Genomic DNA, 10433 nt, shown 5'->3' with positions numbered 1-10433 from the left:
TCCTGTAGTAGTAGTAGTAGTAGTAACATGGATCTGACCTCCCATAATGTCATCTCTCCATCTAGTTCCTGTAGTAGTAGTAGTAGTAGTAACATGGATCTGACCTCCCATAATGTCATCTCTCCATCTAGTTCCTGTATTGACAGCAGTAACATGGATCTGACCTCCCATAATGTCATTTCTCCATCTAGTTCCTGTAGTAGTAGTAGTAACATGGATCTGATAACCTCCCATAATGTCATCTCTCCATCTAGTTCCTGTAGTAGTAGTAGTAACATGGATCTGATAACCTCCCATAATGTCATCTCTCCATCTAGTTCCTGTAGTAGTAGTAGTAACATGGATCTGATAACCTCCCATAATGTCATCTCTCCATCTAGTTCCTGTAGTAGTAGTAGTAACATGGATCTGACCTCCCATAATGTCATCTCTCCATCTAGTTCCTGTAGTAGTAGTAGTAACATGGATCTGATAACCTCCCATAATGTCATCTCTCCATCTAGTTCCTGTAGTAGTAGTAGTAACATGGATCTGATAACCTCCCATAATGTCATCTCTCCATCTAGTTCCTGTAGTAGTAGTAGTAACATGGATCTGACCTCCCATAATGTCATCTCTCCATCTAGTTCCTGTAGTAGTAGTAGTAACATGGATCTGATAACCTCCCATAATGTCATCTCTCCATCTAGTTCCTGTAGTAGTAGTAGTAACATGGATCTGATAACCTCCCATAATGTCATCTCTCCATCTAGTTCCTGTATTGACAGCAGTAGTAACATGGATCTGATCTGTGGTATCTCATCTCTCCATCTAGTTCCTGTATTGACAGCAGGAGTAGTAGTAACATGGATCTGATCTGTGGTATCTCATCTCTCCATCTAGTTCCTGTATTGACAGCAGTAGTAGTAACATGGATCAGCAGCAGCAGTAGTAGTAACATGGATCTGATCTGTGGTGTCTCATCTCTCCATCTAGTTCCTGTATTGACAGCAGTAGTAGTAACATGGATCTGATCTGTGGTATCTCATCTCTCCATCTAGTTCCTGTCTTGACAGCAGCAGTAGTAACATGGATCTGATCTGTGGTGTCTCATCTCTCCATCTAGTTCCTGTATTGACAGCAGTAGTAACATGGATCTGATCTGTGGTATCTCATCTCTCCATCTAGTTCCTGTATTGACAGCAGTAGTAACATGGATCTGATCTGTGGTATCTCATCTCTCCATCTAGTTCCTGTATTGACAGCAGCAGTAGTAACATGGATCTGATCTGTGGTGTCTCATCTCTCCATCTAGTTCCTGTATTGACAGCAGTAGTAACATGGATCTGATCTGTGGTATCTCATCTCTCCATCTAGTTCCTGTATTGACAGCAGTAGTAGTAGTAACATGGATCTGATCTGTGGTGTCTCATCTCTCCATCTAGTTCCTGTATTGACAGCAGTAGTAGTAGTAACATGGATCTGATCTGTGGTATCTCATCTCTCCATCTAGTTCCTGTATTGACAGCAGTAGTAGTAGTAACATGGATCTGATCTGTGGTGTCTCATCTCTCCATCTAGTTCCTGTATTGACAGCAGCAGTAGTAGTAACATGGATCTGATCTGTGGTGTCTCATCTCTCCATCTAGTTCCTGTATTGACAGCAGTAGTAACATGGATCTGATCTGTGGTATCTCATCTCTCCATCTAGTTCCTGTATTGACAGCAGCAGTAGTAGTAACATGGATCTGATCTGTGGCGTCTCATCTCTCCATCTAGTTCCTGTATTGACAGCAGCAGTAGTAGTAACATGGATCTGATCTGTGGTGTCTCATCTCTCCATCTAGTTCCTGTATTGACAGCAGCAGTAGTAGTAACATGGATCTGTTCTGTGGTATCTCATCTCTCCATCTAGTTCCTGTATTGACAGCAGCAGTAACATGGATCTGATCTGTGGTATCTCATCTCTCCATCTAGTTCCTGTATTGACAGCAGCAGTAGTAACATGGATCTGATCTGTGGTATCTCATCTCTCCATCTAGTTCCTGTATTGACAGCAGTAACATGGATCTGATCTGTGGTATCTCATCTCTCCATCTAGTTCCTGTATTGACAGCAGTAGTAGTAGTAACATGGATCTGATCTGTGGTGTCTCATCTCTCCATCTAGTTCCTGTATTGACAGCAGCAGTAGTAGTAACATGGATCTGATCTGTGGTGTCTCATCTCTCCATCTAGTTCCTGTATTGACAGCAGTAGTAACATGGATCTGATCTGTGGTATCTCATCTCTCCATCTAGTTCCTGTATTGACAGCAGCAGTAGTAGTAACATGGATCTGATCTGTGGTGTCTCATCTCTCCATCTAGTTCCTGTATTGACAGCAGCAGTAGTAGTAACATGGATCTGATCTGTGGTGTCTCATCTCTCCATCTAGTTCCTGTATTGACAGCAGCAGTAGTAGTAACATGGATCTGTTCTGTGGTATCTCATCTCTCCATCTAGTTCCTGTATTGACAGCAGCAGTAACATGGATCTGATCTGTGGTATCTCATCTCTCCATCTAGTTCCTGTATTGACAGCAGTAGTAGTAGTAACATGGATCTGATCTGTGGTGTCTCATCTCTCCATCTAGTTCCTGTATTGACAGCAGCAGTAGTAGTAACATGGATCTGTTCTGTGGTATCTCATCTCTCCATCTAGTTCCTGTATTGACAGCAGCAGTAACATGGATCTGATCTGTGGTATCTCATCTCTCCATCTAGTTCCTGTATTGACAGCAGCAGTAGTAGTAACATGGATCTGATCTGTGGTATCTCATCTCTCCATCTAGTTCCTGTATTGACAGCAGCAGTAGTAGTAACATGGATCTGATCTGTGGTATCTCATCTCTCCATCTAGTTCCTGTATTGACAGCAGCAGTAGTAACATGGATCTGATCTGTGGTGTCTCATCTCTCCATCTAGTTCCTGTATTGACAGCAGCAGTAGTAACATGGATCTGATCTGTGGTGTCTCATCTCTCCATCTAGTTCCTGTATTGACAGCAGTAGTAGTAACATGTATCTGATCTGTGGCGTCTCATCTCTCCATCTAGTTCCTGTATTGACAGCAGGAGTAGTAGTAACATGGATCTGATCTGTGGTATCTCATCTCTCCATCTAGTTCCTGTATTGACAGCAGCAGTAGTAGTAACATGGATCTGATCTGTGGTGTCTCATCTCTCCATCTAGTTCCTGTATTGACAGCAGCAGTAGTAGTAGTAACATGGATCTGATCTGTGGTATCTCATCTCTCCATCTAGTTCCTGTATTGACAGCAGTAGTAGTAACATGGATCTGATCTGTGGTATCTCATCTCTCCATCTAGTTCCTGTATTGACAGCAGCAGTAGTAGTAGTAACATGGATCTGATCTGTGGTATCTCATCTCTCCATCTAGTTCCTGTATTGACAGCAGCAGTAGTAGTAACATGGATCTGATCTGTGGTATCTCATCTCTCCATCTAGTTCCTGTATTGACAGCAGCAGTAGTAGTAACATGGATCTGATCTGTGGCGTCTCATCTCTCCATCTAGTTCCTGTATTGACAGCAGCAGTAGTAGTAACATGGATCTGATCTGTGGTGTCTCATCTCTCCATCTAGTTCCTGTATTGACAGCAGCAGTAGTAGTAACATGGATCTGATCTTTGGCGTCTCAGCTCTCCATCTAGTTCCTGTATTGACAGCAGCAGTAGTAGTAACATGGATCTGATCTGTGGTATCTCATCTCTCCATCTAGTTCCTGTATTGACAGCAGTAGTAACATGGATCTGATCTGTGGTGTCTCATCTCTCCATCTAGTTCCTGTATTGACAGCAGCAGTAGTAGTAACATGGATCTGATCTGTGGTGTCTCATCTCTCCATCTAGTTCCTGTATTGACAGCAGCAGTAGTAGTAACATGGATCTGATCTGTGGTGTCTCATCTCTCCATCTAGTTCCTGTATTGACAGCAGCAGTAGTAGTAACATGGATCTGATCTGTGGTATCTCATCTCTCCATCTAGTTCCTGTATTGACAGCAGTAGTAACATGGATCTGATCTGTGGTATCTCATCTCTCCATCTAGTTCCTGTATTGACAGCAGTAGTAGTAACATGGATCTGATCTGTGGCGTCTCATCTCTCCATCTAGTTCCTGTATTGACAGCAGTAGTAGTAACATGGATCTGATCTGTGGCGTCTCATCTCTCCATCTAGTTCCTGTATTGACAGCAGTAGTAACATGGATCTGATCTGTGGTATCTCATCTCTCCATCTAGTTCCTGTATTGACAGCAGTAGTAGTAACATGGATCTGATCTGTGGCGTCTCATCTCTCCATCTAGTTCCTGTATTGACAGCAGTAGTAGTAACATGGATCTGATCTGTGGCGTCTCATCTCTCCATCTAGTTCCTGTATTGACAGCAGTAGTAACATGGATCTGATCTGTGGTATCTCATCTCTCCATCTAGTTCCTGTATTGACAGCAGCAGTAGTAACATGGATCTGATCTGTGGCCTCTCAGCTCTTTGTCCTCGTCTGGATAATCTACAGTCGTTTGTTATGGAACATATTTGATGGATGAACAGAGCTGGATTAGATTATCAGTGCCGGAGAAGGATGACACACACACACACACACACACACACACACACACACACACACACACACACACACACACACACACACACACACACACACACACACACACACACACACACACACACAGACACACACACACACAGACACAGACACAGACACACACAGGACAGACAGACACATACACACATAGACAGACAAACTGACACACACACGCACACACCCAAATACACACACACACACACACACACACAAATACACACACTGAGATGGAGGGCGTTGGAGAGCTTTGTACACATCTCTCTGTGTGTGTAGTAAAGGTGGTGTTGAGTTTTTTCCCTCTGGTTGCACATGTGACATGCTGGTAGAAATGAGGTAAAACTGATTTCAGTTTGCCTGCATTAAAGTCCCCGGCCACTAGGAGCGCCACTTCTGGGTGAGCATTTTCCTGTTTGCTAATGGCCGTATACAGCTGGTTGAGTGGCCTTTATACAGCTGGTTGAGTGGCCTTTTTACAGCTGGTTGAGTGGCCTTATACAGCTGGTTGAGTGGCCTTATACAGCTGGTTGAGTGGCCTTATACAGCTGGTTGAGTGGCCTTATACAGCTGGTTGAGTGGCCTTTATACAGCTGGTTGAGTGGCCTTATACAGCTGGTTGAGTGGCCTTTATACAGCTGGTTGAGTGGCTTTATACAGCTGGTTGAGTGGCTTTATACAGCTGGTTGAGTGGCTTTATACAGCTGGTTGAGTGGCCTTATACAGCTGGTTGAGTGGCTTTATACAGCTGGTTGAGTGGCTTTATACAGCTGGTTGAGTGGCCTTATACAGCTGGTTGAGTGGCTTTATACAGCTGGTTGAGTGGCTTTATACAGCTGGTTGAGTGGCCTTATACAGCTGGTTGAGTGGCTTTATACAGCTGGTTGAGTGGCCTTATACAGCTGGTTGAGTGGCCTTATACAGCTGGTTGAGTGGCCTTATACAGCTGGTTGAGTGGATTTATACAGCTGGTTGAGTGGCTTTATACAGCTGGTTGAGTGGCTTTATACAGCTGGTTGAGTGGCCTTTATACAGCTGGTTGAGTGGCCTTTATACAGCTGGTTGAGTGGCCTTATACAGCTGGTTGAGTGGCCTTATACAGCTGGTTGAGTGGCCTTATACAGCTGGTTGAGTGGCCTTATACAGCTGGTTGAGTGGTCTTTATACAGCTGGTTGGGTGGCCTTTATACAGCTGGTTGAGTGGCCTTATATAGCTGGTTGAGTGGCCTTATACAGCTGGTTGAGTGGCTTTATACAGCTGGTTGAGTGGCTTTATACAGCTGGTTGAGTGGCTTTATACAGCTGGTTGAGTGGCCTTTATACAGCTGGTTGAGTGGCCTTTATACAGCTGGTTGAGTGGCCTTATACAGCTGGTTGAGTGGCCTTATACAGCTGGTTGAGTGGCTTTATACAGCTGGTTGAGTGGCTTTATACAGCTGGTTGAGTGGCTTTATACAGCTGGTTGAGTGGCTTTATACAGCTGGTTGAGTGGCCTTATACAGCTGGTTGAGTGGCCTTATACAGCTGGTTGAGTGGCCTTATACAGCTGGTTGAGTGGCCTTTATACAGCTGGTTGAGTGGCCTTTATACAGCTGGTTGAGTGGCCTTTATACAGCTGGTTGAGTGGCCTTATACAGCTGGTTGAGTGGCCTTATACAGCTGGTTGAGTGGCCTTATACAGCTGGTTGAGTGGCCTTTATACAGCTGGTTGAGTGCGGTCTTAGTGCTAGCATCGGTTTGTGGTGGTAAATAGACGGCTATGAATAATATAGATGCATAAGATATTAAGGTTTTTCATGTCCCATAGGATAGTCTCGAACGGAGCTCGTCCATTTTGTTGTCCAATGGTTGCACGTTGGCTAATAGGACTGATGGTAGAGGTGGTTTACTCACTCGCCCTACGAATGCATGTTGGCTAATAGGACTGATGGTAGAGGTGGTTTACTCCCTCGCCCTACGAATGCACGTTGGCTAATAGGACTGATGGTAGAGGTGGTATACTCACTCGCCCTACGAATGCACGTTGGCTAATAGGACTGATGGTAGAGGTGGTATACTCACTCGCCCTACGAATGCACGGTGGCTAATAGGACTGATGGTAGAGGTGGTTTACTCACTCGCCCTACGAATGCACGTTGGCTAATAGGACTGATGGTAGAGGTGGTTTACTCACTCGCCCTACGAATGCACGTTGGCTAATAGGACTGATGGTAGAGGTGGTTTACTCACTCGCCCTACGAATGCACGTTGGCTAATAGGACTGATGGTAGAGGTGGTATACTCACTCGCCCTATGAATGCACGTTGGCTAATAGGACTGATGGTAGAGGAGCAGCTAACCGATCGCTGCAGCTGTACATAGTCTATCGGTAAATAGCCCACCCAATTTTACCTACCTCGTCTCCATACTGTTTTTATTTATTTACTTTTCTGCTCTTTTGCACACCAATATCTCTACCTGTACATGACCATCTGATCATTTATCACTCCAGTGTTAATCTGCAAAATTGTAATTATTCGCCTACCTCCTCATGCCTTTTGCACACAATGTATATAGACTCTCTTTTTTTTCTACTGTGTTATTGACTTGTTAATTGTTTACTCCATGTGTAACTCTGTGTTGTCTGTTCACACTGCTATGCTTTATCTTGGCCAGGTCGCAGTTGCAAATGAGAACTTGTTCTCAACTAGCCTACCTGGTTAAATAAAGGTGTTCTCAACTGGCCTACCTGGTTAAATAAAGGTGTTCTCAACTGGCCTACCTGGTTAAATAAAGGTGTTCTCTACTAGTCTACCTGGTTAAATAAAGGTGTTCTCAACTAGCCTACCTGGTTAAATAAAGGTGTTCTCAACTAGCCTACCTGGTTAAATAAAGGTGTTCTCAACTAGCCTACCTGGTTAAATAAAGGTGTTCTCTACTAGCCTACCTGGTTAAATAAAGGTGTTCTCAACTAGCCTACCTGGTTAAATAAAGGTGTTCTCAACTAGCCTACCTGGTTAAATAAAGGTGTTCTCAACTAGCCTACCTGGTTAAATAAAGGTGAAATAAAAGAAAAGAAAAAAAGAGGTGGCAAACTGTTTGCGTGTAAACGGTTTGACAGAAATGGTAGTAGAAGGTGAATGTGGAACATTTGTTGCAAACATATCCTGATGATGCTGCGTACTATTTTGTGCGATGACGCTGTTGGTGTGATCGAGGCGTTGCTTGCTAGCTAACTACAGAGGTTAGCTGGCTAGTTAGCTACAGAGGTTAGCTTGCTAGCTAACTACAGAGGTTAGCTGGCTAGTTAGCTACAGAGGCTAGCTGGCTAGTTAACTACAGAGGTTAGCTGGCTCGTTCGCTACAGAGGTTAGCTGGCTAGTTAGCTACAGAGGTTAGCTGGCTAGTCAGCTACATAGGTTAGCTGGCTAGTTAACTACAGAGGTTAGCTGGCTAGTTAGCTACCAAGGTTGGCTGGCTAGTTAGCTACAGAGGATAGCCGGCTCGTTAGCTACAGAGGTTAGCTGGCTAGTTAGCTACCGAGGTTGGCTGGCTAGTTAGCTACAGAGGATAGCTGGCTAGTTAGCTACAGAGGTTAGCAGGCTAGTTAGCTACTGCCATCAGATGTTGTTGTGTTGTTATCATACTTAGCCTATTCCACCGTTTATAAAATGCATACTGTCATTTGAATATAGCCTGGGAAAAGGGAATCCGGACACACTGTGGACACGGTAGACACCAGAGGAGGCTGCAGAGGGGAGGAAGGCTCATATTAATGGCTGGAACAGAGTGAATGGAATGTCATCAAACACCTGGAAACACCACGTGTCTGATGTATTAGATACCATTCCACCCTAGTCCGCTCCAGCCATTACCACGAGCCCGTCCCTCCTCAATTAAGGTGCCACCAACCTCCTGTGGTAGACACATTTAAATGTAGTTGGAGATGCATTACGTGTTCAGAATTCCATGATCTGAACTCTAAAGCCAAATATTTTTTTATAACTAAACCAAGATAGACCACAGCCTGTCGTTTCAAATGAGAACAAATGAGATATTTTTATGGTGGGCAGAACCAGGCAGGAGCTAGCGAGATCCAATTGGCACCTTCTAGAATTGATTTACATATTTCCTTTGGCAAATGCCTACTCTGAAGTGTGCGTGTGCAATAACTACATTTGCCTTGGCACACAGATTTTAGTTTTGGGAAAAAAAGGAAACTGTATTGAGATAAAATGTTTAATCGATTAATAAATTTGCAGAATGTCAGGCCAAAATCCATCTCTTCTCCCACTGTCAGCCACTGGGCTTCCTCATCCCATATTTGGTAGTGAGTGGGGAAAAAACGCCAACCGGATGCTTCACATTTATACATCCGATGAAATCTGTCTCATTGTTCCATCTGTGCTTAAAGCTGCAAGATGAACTATCAAGTCTTCTCGAACAGGGCCTTATGGGTATTGTAGTCCCCTTTGGTTACACTCTGAGCCGTATGAAATAGGAGGCCCGTTGTTCGAGAGCGACAAAAACGACTGACTAATCTACAAAAAAAATCACTTTACATCATAAAAAAATAAAAAATAATACACATTATTATTTATAGATCAGTCAGTCCCCCCCACCCACCAAAAAATGATACCCATGATACATTGCGGTCTTTGACCCCTGTATCCGACGTACACGGTCGAGAGGACTTCCGCTTCTCTCCGACTGCTTGTTGTTTTGAGGCGTGAAAGAGAGAAAAGGAGCATTTCAACTACACAGTCAACTACGATTTAACACAATGGTAAGATCACTCACGAATTGTGATTATGTTAAATGTGTCATATCATTGGTAAACAGCATAGTTAAATATATATATATATATATATATATATATATATATCTGTCTGTTTGTTGCAGTGTTTGCGATCAGTTAACATCACACACATACCCGACAGCTGTAACGTTATACCATTTGTATCTAGTTTTATTTTTCTTCCATCTAGCCCAACTATTCATGGGGTGTAACTTATTCATTATGGAAACAGTTTACCTTTTTTTTTTTTAAGAACACATAACAGGAGGAAATCTGTCCCAATAGATTCTCCCGTTTTGGAGGAAAAACGGTTTGTGCATCAAGAATCGTTGAAATTATTAATGGCAGTGATTTGCTAATTTAACTAACTAGTCTGTTTCGGTATGATAACTAGTTAACCAGCTGGAGGACTAGTCTGTTTTGGTATGATAACTAGCTAAGTCTCTACAGCTAAAAGCTAACCAGCTGGAAGACTAGTCTGTTTCGGTATGATAACTAGCTAACCAGCTGGAGGACTAGTCTGTTTCGGTATGATAACTAGCTAACCAGCTGGAGGACTAGTCTGTTTTGGTATGATAACTAGCTAAGTCTCTACAGCTAAAAGCTAACCAGCTGGAAGACTAGTCTGTTTCGGTATGATAACTAGCTAAGTCTCTTCAGCTAAAAGCTAACCCGCTGGAGGACTAGTCTGTTTTGGTATGATAACTAGCTAAGTCTCTTCAGCTAACCAGCTGGAGGACTAGTCTGTTTCGGTATGATAACTAGCTAACCAGCTGGAGGACTAGTCTGTTTCGGTATGATAACTAGCTAAGTCTCTTCAGCTAAAAGCTAACCAGCTGGAAGACTAGTCTGTTTCGGTATGATAACTAGCTAAGTCTCTTCAGCTAACCAGCTGGAGGACTAGTCTGTTTCGGTATGATAACTAGCTAACCAGCTGGAGGACTAGTCTGTTTCGGTATGATAACTAGCTAAGTCTCTTCAGCTAAAAGCTAACCAGCTGGAAGACTAGTCTGTTTCGGTATGAT

General features: G+C 43.4%; 1 protein-coding gene across 1 annotated transcript in view; it reads left to right on the top strand.

Moving 5' to 3' along the window:
• Positions 1–9262: 9262 nt before the first annotated feature.
• Positions 9263–10433, top strand: part of traf7 (TNF receptor-associated factor 7) — a gene marked incomplete in the record, with an annotated part of 37631 nt that continues 36460 nt past the window's right edge. Inside the window, 1 exon segment of the mRNA XM_031814126.1 lies at positions 9263–9396.

This window comes from Oncorhynchus kisutch, unplaced genomic scaffold, assembly GCF_002021735.2.
Source record: "Oncorhynchus kisutch isolate 150728-3 unplaced genomic scaffold, Okis_V2 Okis06b-Okis10b_hom, whole genome shotgun sequence".
Lineage (NCBI taxonomy): Eukaryota > Metazoa > Chordata > Actinopteri > Salmoniformes > Salmonidae > Oncorhynchus > Oncorhynchus kisutch.
The sequence above is the reverse complement of the archived record's forward strand: the minus strand, read 5'-3'. Positions and strand labels throughout refer to the sequence as shown.